General features: G+C 40.5%; 1 protein-coding gene and 1 long non-coding RNA gene across 6 annotated transcripts in view; one reads left to right on the forward strand and one right to left on the reverse strand.

Annotated features, from left to right (window-relative positions):
- Positions 1-15211, forward strand: part of LOC129463698 (uncharacterized) — a 61784-nt gene that overhangs the window by 37813 nt on the left and 8760 nt on the right. For 3 of the 4 annotated variants that reach the window (XR_010116031.1, XR_008651284.2, XR_010116030.1), the window contains 4 exons: positions 5226-5375; positions 6642-7756; positions 8923-9138; positions 13547-13674. This is a non-coding gene — a long non-coding RNA (uncharacterized lncRNA). Of the gene's footprint in view, positions 1-5225; positions 5376-6641; positions 7757-8922; positions 13675-15211 lie in introns of all 4 variants that reach the window. The other variant, XR_010116032.1, reaches the window with a different exon arrangement.
- The window catches only part of CPB2 (carboxypeptidase B2), a 53000-nt gene that overhangs the window by 37593 nt on the left and 196 nt on the right, over positions 1-15211 (reverse strand). The gene's annotated exons all lie outside the window — the stretch shown is intronic.

Here is a 15211-nt window from a genome sequence, read left to right on the forward strand (position 1 = left end):
TAACCCTTTATTGTATTAAGTAAAGCTATTTCAGGTTTTATTAGTGATTGTAGCATAATCAAGGATTACCCTTGCTAATATAATGTGCTCTATTTCTTAGTTCTGTATTATGTTCTATTGATATATTTGTCTACCCTTGAGCCAATACTACTCATCTTAGTGATGGTAGCTTCATATTACATCTTAATATCTTAGAGAGCAAACTCTTGCTTCCCCTCTGCCCTGCCCAATTCTTTTTTTTACAAGCCTCTTGCCTTGATCCTTTGCTTTTTCACATAATTTTAAAAAATCAGCTTGTTAGGTTTCATGAAAAAAATGAAATTTTCATTAGAATTATATTGGATCAATAGATTAATAATTTGGAAAGAACAGATATACTCATGATTCTGAGTGTCATTATTAGTAAATACAGTGAATTTGTCTATTTGTCAAGTCTTTTTTTTTGTTTTTGGAGACTCGGTCATCCAGGCAGGAGTGCAATGGCACGATCTTGGCTCACTGCAACCTCTGCCTCCCAGGTTCAAGCGATTCTCCTGACTCAGCCTCCTGAGTAGCTGGGATTACAGGTGCACACCATCATGCCTGGCTAATTTTTGTATTTTTTAGTAGACACGGGGTTTCACCATGTTGGTCAGGCTGGTCTTGAACTCCTGACCTCGTGATCCACCTGCCTTGGCCCCCCAAAGTGCTGGGATTACAGATGTGAGCCACTGCACGTGGCCTATTTGTCTATTCTTTAATGCCTTTCCAAAAGTTTTATAATTTTATCCATAAAGACATTGCACTTTTTTTTTTTTTTTGAGATGGAGTCTCGCTCTTTTGCCCAGGCTGGAGTGCAGTGGCGCCACCTCAGCTCACTGCAACCTCCACCTCCCTGGTTTAAGCGATTTTCCTGCCTCAGCCTCCTGAGTAGCTGGGATTACAGGTGCACACCACCACACCCAGCTAATTTTTTGTATTTTTAGTAGAGACGGGGTTTCACCATGTTGGTCAGGCTGGTCTCGAACTCCTGACCTCGTGATCCACCCGCCTCAGCCTCCCAAAGTGCTGGGATTACAGGCATGAGCCACCGTGCCTGGCTGCGCATTTTTAAATTATGTTTTCTTCTAACAAATTTGCCTTTTTGTTAGTAAATGATAACTTTTAACATGCCACCTCTAAGCTCTTTTTTGCTGAGATATAGAAATAAAAATGATTTTTGGTGTTGATTTTCTATTCAGCTCCCTTGGTAGTTTTGATAATTTTAGTTTAGATATTTGGGGGGATTTTTCTCTTTGCAAGTAATCATTACATCTGCATATACTATTAGTTTGGTGCAAAAGTAATTGCAGATTTTGCCCTTACTTTTGTGGTACTTAATGTACTTTTAATACATTCTGCTTCTTTAATTTCAATGCTTATAGAGCCCCTTTCCCCTTCCTTTTTGTCTTGCTGTGTTGCCTGGGACTCTAGTACAACACTGAATAGAAGTGGAGATAAAAGGCATGATTCCTAATTTTTAAGAAAAACCTTATAATATTTTACCATTAGAATACTTGTTGTAGATTTTTGGTAGATGCCTTTTATCAGTTTAAGAAAACTCTTTGCTCTTTGTTAAGAGTTTTTATGATGAATAGGTGTGGATTTTAAATGCTTTCCATAAGATGAGCATATGGGTTTTCTGGCTTAATATCTTAATGTGGTGAATTATATCAATAGATTGTTTAAAAAGCAGACACTTGGTTAATTTTCTCACCTTTGTTTTGTTGTATTTCTATTTTGCAACTGTTGCTAAGGTTGTGAGAATTCTTGGTGATTCTTACACAGCCAAGGCAATAGATTAATGTGCTCAACATGAATTTACTTTATTTTCACATACCACTTAGAAAAGAAAGAATTTCTTAGCAAATGTCCTCATCTCTGCGGCTCTCCATCCAGTTTTATAGGTAAGTGATAAGGAGAGAAAAGAAGCAGTGAGGTGAGGGATTGTGGACCCTGTTAACAGCAATGGCATTCTCAGGTTTCCAGTATACCACTGAGTAACCTCACAAGAACTATTTTATTTAAATTAAAATTAAGCTATGTTGGTGGCATTTGCCAGCTCGGAGCCCCTTTTTTTTTAACTGAACGAGATTTTTCTTTTATTTTCAAACAAATATTGCCCTTGATATATGACGATATATATATATATATATATATATATATATATTTTTTTTTTTTTTCGAGACGGAGTCTTGCTCTGTCACCCATGGTGGAGTGCAGTGGCACGATCTCAGCTCACTGCAAGCTCCGCCTCCCGGGTTCACGCCATTGTCCTGCCTCAGCCTCCCGAGTAGCTGGGACTACAGGTGCCCGCCACCACGCCTGGCTAATTTTTTGTATTTTTAGTAGAGACGGGGTTTCACCATATTAGCCAGGATGGTCTCGATCTCCTGACCTCGTGATCCGCCCGCCTTGGCCTCCCAAAGTGCTGGGATTACAGGTGTGAGCCACTGCGCCCGGCCAACGATAGATATATTTTAAATTAGAAAAAATGCTTTCCTCTTGCTTTATTTAAAACTAATCTTAGACTTTGCTTCCAGTTATACCCTCCTTTATGAAATAACTAAAAACCTGGACAAAATGTATGGAACAACAGCACTCAAGACATTAGACAGTAGCAACATTATGACTAAATGCAACATGGTGTTCTGGATTAGAACTCGGAACAGAAAAAGGGCATTAGTGGGAAAACTGGTGAAATCCAAAAAAGTCTGGAGTTTAGTTAATAGTAATGTAACAATGTTGATTTCTCAGTTTTTACTAATACATCATGATAATATAAAATGTTAACATTAGGGTATATTGGGTGAGGGGTATACAGTTGTATTACAATTGGCAACTTTTCTGTAAATCTAAAAATATTCCAAATAAATCATCTTATTTAAGAAAACCATGTACCAAGAGCTCTGAAAGCACAAAAGAGGTTATGATAACTTCTGTTTGTCATTATTAGCAAAGGCTTCATAGAAGGGATGTCTGGGTGCATAAGAATGTCTAAGAGTGGGTAAAGGCACAATAGCAAGAGATAAAGGGAATTGTTGGAAAAATGGCTCTTGTTCATTGTTGCCAAGTATAGGATACAGGTGTTTAAAGCAAGAGAAGAACGGGAACTAAACAGAAATGAGTGTGGGAAGTTATGTTTGTCCTCCCCTAGAGAAGGTCTTGAATGCATGCTGAGAAATTTGGACTTTATCTTCTAGGCAATTAAAAGTTAGAAAGGTAACATTTGAGCTGTGATTTATAAGGATAATTTTATTTTTTTGTTGTTTTTGTTTTTGTTTGTTTGTTTTTGAGATGGAGTCTTGCTCTGTCACCCAGGCTGGAGTGCAGTGGCGTGATCTTGGCTCACTGCAACCTCCACCTCCTGGGTTCAAGTGATTCTCCTGCCTTAGCCTCCTGAGTAGCTGGGATTACAGGCGTGCACCACCATGACTGGCTAATTTTTGTATTTTTAGTAGAGACGGGGTTTCACCGTGTTGGTCAGGCTGGTCTTGAACTCCTGACCTCAGGCAATCCACCCGCCTCAGGCTCCCAATGTGTTGGGATTACAGGTGTGAGCCACTGCACCCACCAAGGATAACTTTAACAAGGGTGGAGGGTGGCTTTATTTTGGAAATCCTGAGTAAAATATTCTGAATTCTGGAAATAAGTCTATGGAGAGACTTGATTATTAGAAGAGGGGAAAAGTAGCTAGACTGAGAAATTTTATGTCAATCTCTGGTACAAGTTTAGCATAAACTATTAAACCACTGATGAAGGACATATGTTCAAGGATGTGTATTACGGCATTATTCATAGTAACAAAACCTAAAAACCAGGTGAATGCTCAGCAGTAACAGAATTGTCGAATGTTGGTAGTGTCTCCACATTCTAGAATGCTTTTCAGTCATTATAAAAAATGAGTTTGATTTATAACAGTTAACTTGGGGGCTTTAAATGACATATTAAGGGAGAGAAGCAAGATATGGAGAACTTTATGAAATATGATCCTATTTTTGGAAAAAAAGAAAGATAAAGAAAAGTTATATGTGTTAAAATCGGGAGAAAATTATACATAAATAAACAACACATTGTTAGCTTTGATTTGGAGGGTGGGAAATGGCAATTGAAGCCTTGAGTAAGTGGCAGAGGAAGAACAAATGAGATTCTTTTTAAAAGAAAGGTTTCTATAGTACCAATAGGAGATACAACATTCAACTAATGTACAATTATATACAGGGAGGTATAACTGTGGAGAAATGTATGAAAGGATGATCACAAAAATGTTCATGTTTTCCCAGGATGGTGACATTTTAGTGTTTTCTCCCTAATTTTATGCTTTTCTGTATTATTTACTTTTTAAACCCAAAAGAACTCTTATTCTTATATTTATTCAAGAAAATGAAATTTAAAGAAAAATCTCCTTTGACTGAAAAAGCCACTAACAAGCTTCTCAGTGATGCTGGTAACCCTCTCATCTCACCAGCACATTCCTTATTGTTTTCATAAACAGAATGTTCTCTGGGCCCTTGGAGTAGCATAGTGACCCAGTGGGTTTTCTAGCCTTACATAGCATTTTTATTCTAGTGTGCTCTATCTCTTTTTTCACCATCTGCCACATTCGCTCTGACATTTCTAGCTCAGATGGTGCAGGCCATGCTTTCCCCAAGCTTCCAAAAACCACCCTAGCAGCATGTTTGTACCACCTCTCAAGGAACTAACTAGAATGTTAAATTCTGTAGCATGGGTGAGTGCACCTCCTTTGGGGTATAGTCCCTTTCCTTTGTTAACATGCCCAGCACTTCCACAGCCAGCTTATGTTGTGACTACCCTAAGTTATTGGCTTGAAGGCCAGGAGGGGAGGTGGGAATAGATCCTGAGGGCTAACTATAGGACATGCCATTACAGAACTAAGCTCTCTGATACCAATGGAGATGTTAAGATCCCCATATAGAGAAGCCAGGTGAGAGGGCTTAACCACCAGTAACAAGTTGGGCACAGTTATTACAATGAGCAGTAAGGTCAGAGTGGCAGCCAGAGGACCATGACCCTCAGAAAATTGTGGAGTCGGTTAGGAGAACACAGAGTTCCTAGGGGCAAGATAGAGGAGCAGCCAACGAAAGGATTGCTCAATCTTTACAATAAAAATAAATCAAGGCTGGATAATGAGAGGGGCTGAGGACAGCTATCCTAATCAAAAGTCATAATCCATTGCCCTTTTCCAGATCTGAGCTGTTCTTAGACCCAGAATTTCTTGCCTGAAGGAGGAGTCAGGTCCCCACAAGGAAAGACCCTGCAACTGTATAAAAAAAGAATCTAAAAAGATCATGACTCCTTCAGTCCTTTCCCAAAGAGACCTATGGAAATTTCCTCAGGTAAGTCTGCACCTTGGGGAAAGGGTAATACTCAAATATTTTCAGGTGTGTTGGATGCAGGGTCACTATCCAAGTTGATTTTGAAACCTGGGTATCTGGAGTCCTAGCCTAAGACTAGCTCATAGCGGGTGCACCATGTCAATGGATTCCGCCATCATTATTTCCCTGGTCACCAAACGTATAATTGACATGAACATAATAGGTAGTTGGCAGAACCCCCACATTGTTTCCTTGAGTGTAAGACAAGAGCTATCATAGTGGGAAAAGCCAAAAGGAAACCTCTGAAATTGCCCAACCTCCCAGCCAAGATATCAAAATTCAAAAAAAAAATTCATCCTTGGGGGAAATGACAAATATCAGTACCACCCTTAAAGACTAAAAGATGCAGGGATGGTAGATCCCATCAAATCCACGTTTAATTTGCCATCTGGATCCCACAAAAACCAGATGGATCCTGGAAAACAACAGCAAACAATCAAACTCAGCCAAGCAACAATCTCAACTGCAGCCGTAGTGCTTGATGTGGCATCTTTGCCGGGGTAGAGTCTCAGGCATATGGTATTCAGCTATTGCGCTGGATATGCCAGTCGGAAAAAGCATCAGAACAGTTAACAACCACTTGGGACAGACACCAGTGCATATTTACAGTCTTGCCTAAGCTTTAATTAACTTTCTCACTCTCCAGCTGCAAGATGTGTACTTGATACAAGCCCCCAACTACTGTGCTCTGAAATCTGTCCCTGTGTTAGTGCTAATACCACATTTCCCACTGGCTGCTTGCAGCTAATAACTGAGTATGGTGAGGATACTAAGGGAGGCTCTTTCTACAAAACTGGAAACTCTTCTGATGAGTGAATCTGGCTATAAGACTTTTTTTTTTTTTTTTTTTTTTTTTGAGACAGAGTTTTGCTCTTGTCACCCAGGCAATGGAGCAATCTTGGCTCACTACAACTTCTGCCTCGTGAGTTCAATTGGTTCTCCTGCCTCAGCCTCTTGAGTAACTGAGATTACAGGCACGCACCACCACACCAGGCTAATTTTTGTATTTTTAGTAAAAACGGGGATTCACCATATCGGTCAGGCTGATCTCGAACTCCTGACCTCAGGTAATCCACCCACTTCGGCCTCTCAAAGTGCTGGGATTACAGGTGTGAGCCACTGCACCTGGCCAGGACTCTTTGTTGGTTTTGCCAAAACTTTCTTAGAACTGCACTATGACCTGAGATGTTCCCTACCCGCTTCCTTCCTTTCCTCTCTCCTCCACAGGGGTTAAGCTTGCATTACAGTCTCATGGCTCTCCTAGCCTCCTCCAGCCCTCTCCCCATTTCTTGCACCCAAGAATTTTCCCCATCACACCTCTTGCACAGCTAATCCCATCTTGGTATCTGCTTCTCAGAGGATCATAACTGACACAGGAAGAGGAAGTCTGATACGTGGACAGTCGAGTTGATAGTGCATGGGTGCAAGTAAAAAATGAAGTGGGCTGGGCGCAGTGGCTCACGCTTGTAATCCCAGCACTTTGGGAGACCAAGGCGGGTGGATCACCTGAGGTCAGGAGTTTGAGACCAGCCTGGCCAATATGGTGAAATCCCATCTCTACTAAAAATGCAAAGAATTAGCTGGGCATGGTGGCAGGCACTGTAATGCCAGCTACTTGGGAGGCTGAGGCAGGAGAATTGCTTGAACCCGGGAGGCAGAGGTTGTAGTGAGCTGATGTCGCGCCACTGCACTCTAGCCTGGGCGACAGAGGGAGACTCCATCTCAAAAAAGAAAAAAAAAGTGAAGTGGTGCTGCATTATGGACTCACTCAGGTGACCAAAAGAGAGCAGAGAGGGAAATCGTCCCAAATAGGCAGAGCTTCAATGTTGCATCTCATCATACACCTTGGGTGGAAAAGGTGTTTCCAGTGTTAGAATATGCAAGAATTCATGGAGAGTGGCAAGTGACATGACTGGAAAACCCCTCAAGAACCTGAAAGAGGAAATCTTGACAGATTGGAGACAAAGAGATTGGAGAAACGGGGATGTGAATGGAACTATGAGAGTGGACAGAAAGTGTCAAGATCTTTGTATCACTTATTAATGCCTAACCAGGAGCACCCACAACAGAATAGACATTAAACAGCTGCATAAACAAATGACTCAGCCAGTTGATATCAGTCAGCCTGTGTCAACAGCCACCCCAATGCTGACACAAAGGGCACTAGAACAGAATAGCCTGATGGCAGAGATGAAGTGTGCATGGCTCCAGCAGCATGGACTCCTCTCATTAAGGCTGATCTAGCTACTTGCTGCCCCATGTCTAACTTGCCAGCAACAGAGACCAAAGTTGAGCCCCGGAATCAGCACCATTCCTCAAAGAGACCAGCTAGTCACTTGGTGGTAAGTTGACTACATCTGTCCTCTTCCACTCTGGGTATGGGTTTATCTCACCTGCCTGTAGGGCCTCAGGCAAGCATCACCATACAAGGGCTTACGGAGTGTTTGACCCACTGATACAACATCTCACATAACATCCTATCAGATCACGAGCTCCACTTTACAACAAGGGAATTGCAGAAATGGGTCCATTACCATGGAATCCACTTAGCCTCTCACATACCACAATACCTAGTTGCTGCTAGCCTGGTACTGCAATAAAAATGGTTTGTTGAAGGATCAATTGAGGTGCTAACTGGGAAGGCAACATCCTCCAGTACACACTTTAAATCAATACTCATATGGTGCTGTGTCCCTACTAGGTAGTATACGTGGTTCCAGGAACCAAGTTGGAGTGTTTCCATATACCATCACTCCAAGTAACCCACTCGGATAATTAGTACTTTAAATCTACAAATATGGACTCTGTACTTTTAAAAGTTCTGGTTTCCAGAGAGCATAGGAAGAGTTCCTTTAAACTGAAAGCTGTTGTTACTGTCCAGTCATTTCAGTTTCCTCCTGCTGATCGATTATCAGGAAGGAGAGGAGTTACCATGGGTTTTCTAGCCATGCAGGAAGGGTAATTGACTCCAATAATCAGAAGGACATTGAGGGCTGCACTTATATACTGAATGTGGCAGGGAAGAATGTGTTTGGAACCCAGCTTAGGCATTCTGTAATATTCCCTTGTCCAAATTTGATGTATACAGACAATTGCAGCAGCCATGGCCCAAGAGGGCCCAGTGACTATGACTCAGATCCTTGAGGGTTGAGGGTCTGGGTTGTCTCACCAGGTAAACCACCTAGATTAGAAGAGGTGCTAGCAAAGGGTGAGGGGAAAACAGAATGGGTAGGGGAGAAGAGGAATGACAAATATTGGTTATGGCCTCAAGACTAGCTGTAGCTGTGAAGGTTGTAGTTTATTTCCCTAACGTTCCTCTTGTCTATTTCCTTTTGGAAGAGGGACCAAGCAAAATCCCAGAAGAGTCGATCTCAAAGCTTATTTTATGAAGAAAATTGACCTGAGTGACACAAAGGGTTGGACTGTAGTAGATGTCATGTTTTGCTGCCTAGATCTCCATCCAGGGATGAACTCTTATTTCATTTCCTCACCTTCTTTGTTTCCTCAGCTTCTGGGAGGGTTGGCAGCTGACATTCTCACCTGAGTCCCTTTCTAGGACTTGCCCTTGCCTGAAGAGAGCTGTGTTGCCCAACATGATGCCTCCTCCAAGGTACAGTCCACACCCAGTGACTAATAAACAGGGGTTACAAAGGCATGCCTGCTTGCCCCAGTTTGGGACAACTTTACCAGGCCAACCCAGTCTCAAGGCTCTCTGCAGGAACAGGTGAGGCCATAGTTGTGACAACATCACAGTTCAGTTTCTCCTCTGCCCAAGCCTTCTTCCTTCATTCCTCCACAGATGTTGATCCTGAGATTCCTTTGCAGTAAACTTCCTCCATGCAAGCTTCATCTCAGAGTCTGTTTCCTGGGGAAACTAACCTGCAACTGATACAAATGCCTATTCTGTGAGATAAAACACTAAAAGTACAATGTGTGTGGTATAAATATTCTGCTACAGGAATACAAAGTTAGATATCATTTTTGACTTAGGTAGTCAGAGAATGGAGATATTCTGAGTTGGACTTCTGAGATAGGATTCAATAGGTGAAGAGAAGATGAGATGGCATAAGACTAACATAGGCAGAATTTTGCTAAACGAATTGGAGATGAAACATCATAAGTGCAGGTGCACAAGTAGAAAAGTAAAATCAGAGCTCAAGGAAGGGGAAGTGATCCAGCTGGGCAGAAATATGGGGCCTATATAGAGATATACCAGGAAATAAAGCCAGGACGAATGGCAGGGTAGGACCTGATTGTTAAGGGTCTTAAATGCTGGGGTCAAGATTGTGGCCCTTACTTAAAAGTTGGTTGGGCATGATTTTGGGAGTTTTAACAAAAGATGTGGCAAACTCAAAGCTTCCTTTTCATGTAAAGTATAGAGAAGTGGAGGTTCATATCATTAAATCACTGTAATTTCAGTGTGAACTTCCTAACAATTTGAGCTAACCGTGAGATAGGACACCTTACCAAGCAATGAGCTCTCCATTATCTAAACAGAAGCTGAATTTCAAGTCCATGTAGAGGAAGTCTTGTGTTGACTAGAACATAATATGTTTGGGGGGACTTTTCTTCTTTTTTACTGATATTTACTAACTTGGATATTGTGCTAAGTGCTTTACAGGTATTCTTATTTAATCCTCACAAGGCAGTATGGTAGATAATATATTATCTTGAAAATAATGGGCCAGGCACAGTGGCTCACGCCTGTAATCCCAGCACTTTGGGAGGCCGAGGCAGGTGGATCACCTGAGGTCAGGAGTTCAAGACCAGCCTGACCAATATGGTGAAATCCTGTCTTTACTAAAAATACAAAAATAAGCCTGACGTAGTAGCTCACACCTGTAGTCCCAGCTACTCGGGAGGCTGAAGCATGAGAATCACTTGAACCCACGAGGTGGAGGTTACAGTGAGCCAAAATCACACCACTGGACTCCAGCCTGGGCAAGAGAGCATGACTAGGTCTCAAAAGAAAGAAATAAAGAAGGAAAGTAATGAGCAAAAAATGCTGAGTGGACAGTATTAAATTTTAAAAATCCTAATGTATTAAAGAAGGAGAAAAGTACAAAAATTAGTCAATAAGCAGAGAAAGAAAATATAAAGGTAAAAATGTATATTATCCAAATGAAGCCTCTTTCTTAAGAAGAAAAAATTGAGGAAATTCAAAAAATAAGTTAGGAAATAGTGAGTAAAATTATGAAGTTAAAAATTCACCAAAAATTTATTGATATGTCCAAGTTCAGCTTGTAGTGAACAGACTCTTCTTACGCAGAATTTGAGCAAAGTGCTAACACAACAGAGTTAGGTAATGGGATGAGCGCCAGTCAGATCACTCTATTTTTGGAAACTGTTTTCATGACTGCTTCCCCTTAGTCATAGACAGGCTATATAAAAAGCTGTCAGAGTGGAAAGAGGGAGAGGATTTGTGAAAAATTTTTTATTTATTTATTTTTTTTAGCAAGTTGTTATGGTTCTGTAAGTCACCACCCTCCCAAAGGGATGAAGTGTCGGGGTGCACTCCCCTCACCTCAGCCTAGTAGGGGGACTTCCAGGAGATAATGAGAGAGTTTGATGTTTCCTCAAATTTACAGACACAAAGACTGGTGCCTGGCTTCTCCTGATAAAGCTAAACCTGCATGTGGCTGGTCTCTAGTTGGCTAGATAGTAGTAGTTAAAATGAAAAGAAACACTTAATGTTAGATGCCGTCCAATAGGGCCACCTAAAGGGACGGAAGGTTCTCAGCAGCAAGAGCCCAGAGGTAGAAGCAAGACTCCTAGCGGGGAAGGATCGAGTCGCAAGTGAAAACCTAGACAAAGAAGCATCTGTCCTGGTCCAGAGGCTTCCCCAATAAAGATGTCTCACACAACTCTAAGAAGTTAGAACTTGAGAAAAAGACTAACAAGAAAAAGAGTAAGGTGTGTGTGTGGAAGAGGTGAGGCAGTTGTTTTCCTATAAATAATGTTAAATTAAACTAAATTTGGTCTGAGGATGCCTCGTAATTTGAGTCTCTACATAACAAACTGCAACCTAACTTAGGAGTATTTTTTTTTTGTACTAACGAGGTGAGTCTCAGCCAATCACAGCAGCCAAGCTACAGCCAATCCCATGTGGCCAACTGATCAGCCCATGCCCAGTAAGACAACTGCTCACCTGTAACTACTCAAGCTGCTTCCGGACCTCATTTCCATTTGCTGTTTATAAGTGTTGCCTGCCCACCTTGCTGAGCAGAACTCTCTGAACTTCTTTCGTTTTTGAGGGTTACTTGATTAGAAAATTGTTCTTTGTTCAGTTAAACTTTGCTAAATATAATTCGTTTAAAGATTTTCTTTTAACAACAAAGATGGGGATATTTGAACAATACCTTGGTTGGAGCTGACATTCTAATTTCTAAATTGAGGCTATTTGTATTTTTAGCAGGACCCAAGGACTGTCACTTAAAAGCAGGCTAAAAAGCCTTGAAATTTTCTAACTTTCCATGCAAGAGCAGTGATAGATAACCCCACTACACAAAATGTCATGGGGCCATGGAAGACAAAAAATAAAGTTGTGTTTCAACTGCGTCTCTGAAAGATACGATTATAGCACTTACACAATAACCACTTGAGAAAAAAGAACAGCCTTGCACCAAAAATAGAATGAGAAGTACAAGCACAGTGAAGTAACAGGTCACTTTACAGAAAAAGTAAAGTGAGGCTCAAAGGGGACGAGCAAATTGCCCAAGCCTGCATGGGTGATAAGTAGCAGATCTGGGGCTCGAATCCAGATCCTGAGCTTTTAATACCTATGCGACACTTCCTCTGTTCCTTCCCTTATGAGAATGTGATTATGTTCATTGGGGTGTATCCTCTGCTATGGTTTACAGGGGAGGGTTCACACTGTCATCGTTCTGAAAGATTATTTTGAATTTAAAAAGCTGGCAAGATATCTCTGAACAATGGAACATAGCCCAAGGCTGCAATTTTGTTGCACACATTACAGTGTTTTAAGGCCACTGGTGGCCTGTTCTTTGAGATGAAAACAATACATCAGTAGGAGCTAAGTGAAAGAGAGTAAACTGGTCTCCAGGTACCCAAATAGTGTGTGAAGTCAACAGAGGAACACTTCCTGTGGTCTGTTAATAATTCAGAAGCCCTTTATCCTCAACCCTCCTCCACTCTCTAATTCCTAAGTCTTCTTCCTAGTGTCTCTGACTTCCTCTTTCCAAATAGTCTGGGCTGGCAGGCTGCATTTAGGTAATCACTGCACAATACAATTACTGATTCTGTTTACAAGATTCTTGCTAGTATTTTATTTTTACCCTTTATAGTGTTTGGCTTTTAAAAGCAAATGAATATGGAGTCATGATTTTTTGGCTGCCTTTCTCTTTGGCATATGATATTTATGCCTTTAAAACTTGTTGTTGTTGTTCCAGGGCATTTCACTGATGAAATTTATCAAAATGAACCTACGAATCAGCCACTAAGAGACTGCATGAATAAAAACTGTTAGTAGGAAAATGATTATGACAAAAAAACCAAAAAAAAAGCCAAAAAAAAAAAACAAAGAACAGCTTTAAGAAAAAGCCAGACTGTTAGCTTTTTTTTTTTTTTTTAAGAAGGGTTGATAGTCTCAAACCCAGCAATAATTTATCAAAGTCTGTCGCCCTGAATGAAATTAGATTTCCTTTTTAGCTTCAGGAATAGGCCATTCCTGGAAAAGTGGAGCGCAGAAACATTTGGTAAAAAAATTTATTTTTACTCACAGAAAGAGTAATTTGCAATGTTATTTCTAGTGAAGGGATGGGAACCAGGATTCAGATATTCATCTGTCTACAATACTGAGGTCCTCCTACCTCCTCTCCCCTACAAAGGGGACCCTTGCAGTATACAAAAGTATTAAATATTTTTAATGTATATTCTTATATCCTTTTTTCAAGCGTAAGTATCAGTCAGATTTCAGAGTATAAGCTGAAGCAACAAATAGTAAGAAAGTCCATGGATGAAGATATGTTCTTACTCATTTTTTTACTATTTTATTGTTGGCTACTTCTTTTATTTGCATTAGATTTAGTGTCACTAAGCTGCTATACACGTACTCATTTGAAGAGATGTGCTAAAGATTTTGGTGTGTTTTGCTATTGATTATCCTATCCAAGAGTTTGGGTTATTCTACGATCAAGATGGCGGTCTGCAGTGAGCCCACCTGCCTGCCAACCTCTGCAACAACCAGCTGAGGATAATTGTACTGGGCTGACGCCAAGGCCATGATCAGATCTGCTAGTGGGTGAGAACCATGAGACTGAACCTCTAATCCTGAACCTCTCTTCCAAGCTGCTTTCCAAACCAACTGCTGCCTCCAACTCCCTTTGACTAAATCTGACCTCCCTTCAAACTGGCTCTCTTCCTAATTTCCAGATTTTATAGAGGCAATGCTGTGCAGTGAACAGAGTTGAAATGAGGCTAAAGTGGGTTTGAATCTAAGCTCTACACTTACTGTTTGATCTTGGGCCAATTATTTATTCTTCCTGAGGCTCAGTTTCCTCCTTTGTAAAATGTCAGTAAAGATTCATAGCATGTAGGATTTTATGCATTTAAAGAGATAACATTTCTAAGTGACTAGTTCAGTGCCTGGCAAAAACACAGGCACTAAATAAGCAAAGGTTTCCTCCCTTTCCCCTAACTGTCAATGGTACTGCCACTGTGTACAGTAGCCAAGTTGGACATGTTGATACCAATTTTTCTCTTCTCCCCCTTTCCCTTAACTGAAGCCAATCATCAAGTTATGGAATATTAGAACTAGCAAGAACCTTAGAAATCCTGACCATATGATTCACCAATAAAATACAGAGAAAGACATAAGTAACTGATCATTGCAGCAATCTTGACCCCCATGTCAATTAAATAACAAAAATAATATCATTTTATGATAGAATTTGTTGCTTGACATTCGACAATCATATTGAACAAAAGAAGATCAATCAACTATAATCGGTTCAGTGATCATGTACAAACACAGCCTCAGGCTCACAAGTCAAGATCTATTTTCCAAACTATTGTCCTATGGTTATTTATGACCATGAACATTTTTTTGGTGGTAGAATGTTCCCTGTCCCTGGTATATTCCTTTGCCCTATGTCTCTTCTTTCTTTGTCGTTTACTAACATGAGGAGAGGGATCTGTCTCAAAGGTAATTGGAGGAGAAAGCGATCATAGAACCAAAACAAAGGGGAAAAAATAAGATAATTCCAAAGGAAACAATATCAATGTTTTAAAGCCTAAAAATTGACTAGTTAATAAATTACGTTACATGTACCCTGGAACTATTTGCTCCATGCATTGCATGTGCTATAGCATGAGTTCATTTGTGTTCTTCTAGATAGTTTATCCTAAGGGAATCTACTAAGCAAAATAAGAATCAGATAATAGTTCTTTATCACACAACTCTTCTTCCTTTCATATTCCATGCTAAATAATCATGCATGATCCAAACCTCCTATTTAACACTTCACCCTCTTCTTCCTTCTATGTTCCATGTACAAGGGGAAAATAAATGATCCATAGTTAACTTTTTTTGTGTGAAGACAGGACGACTATGAATCATACATCAAGTTAGAGTATAAATTGTTATGTTTATAAAAGATTTAATTTCCTGAATCTCCATAGTCACTGGATATGCATATCATCCAAGTTTCTCCCAATAATAAAACCACAGCCTGGAAAGAAAAAAGACCCTGTCTTTAGTGATAGCCCATTGTGCTAAAGTCTACTTATTTGTCAGGGCAACTTGGAAAGTTCTGAAAGACCTGGCCTTCAAAGTTTAC

Source organism: Symphalangus syndactylus, chromosome 15 (genome assembly GCF_028878055.3).
Source record: "Symphalangus syndactylus isolate Jambi chromosome 15, NHGRI_mSymSyn1-v2.1_pri, whole genome shotgun sequence".
NCBI classification, from domain to species: Eukaryota; Metazoa; Chordata; class Mammalia; order Primates; family Hylobatidae; genus Symphalangus; species Symphalangus syndactylus.